Genomic DNA, 839 nt, shown 5'->3' with positions numbered 1-839 from the left:
TGCCTGCCAGCCGTGGTTGCTTGTTGTGGTTTGGGTTGGTGTAGCTTATTGTGGTGTTGTGTGTGGAGGTTTGAAGAGAAAGAACGAGCCGATCCTGTCCGGCGTCAGAGAATGGCGAAGTGCCGAGGGGAGGTGACGGAGCTGCTGGAGGTCTGGCCTTCCGGCCATGATTGCCTCAGCAGCTTATTTTTTTGTGGATGGTGAAGAGTTGTGAACATGAATCGCATGGACTCAGCTGTTTGCCTCCACTCCTGGCCAGGCCTTGGATCAGCCTGAGGGGGAGGGACGGGATGGAGATTTCCCCCATGTGCTGGTTGGAGGTACGAACCACTCGGTGGACCAGTGACGGTCAGATCTCAGCTGTCTGTGAGTTAAGGACACACCATGTTGATGATATTCACTTTTTCAAAGGCGTTTACTGTGTGTACCTCATCTTCGTGTTTGTTTGTCTTCCAGCGTGTTCAATCCCACTCGCATCTTGATAGTGGCGCCAAATTTCTGCTCCCTTGCTACGCTGACAATGTGCGCCTTTTGCTTGTCAAACATTTCATCGCAGCTGGGTCGCTTACTAACTTTTTTCTACTGCGCCGTTGCAGTCGGTTTACAGACTTGTTCTTTTTCTGAATCTCTATGCAGGATGTCCTCACACACCTTCCATCTATGTCATCTTGTTTTCGGGCCCGGGATTAGCGTGGCGGACCTGAAGCCCCCTGTGCCAGGACCGGGACCCCGATTTCTGTTTTGCACAGGCAGCCGACATCTATTTTTCAGTGGACCCAGTGGGAGGTAGAGAGAAATCCTTTTGCCAAGACCATTGATTGGACAGGTACAAGAGAGCA

The sequence above is a fragment of the Larimichthys crocea genome, chromosome VI (assembly GCF_000972845.2).
Source record: "Larimichthys crocea isolate SSNF chromosome VI, L_crocea_2.0, whole genome shotgun sequence".
NCBI lineage: Eukaryota > Metazoa > Chordata > Actinopteri > Sciaenidae > Larimichthys > Larimichthys crocea.
The sequence above is the reverse complement of the archived record's forward strand: the minus strand, read 5'-3'. Positions refer to the sequence as shown.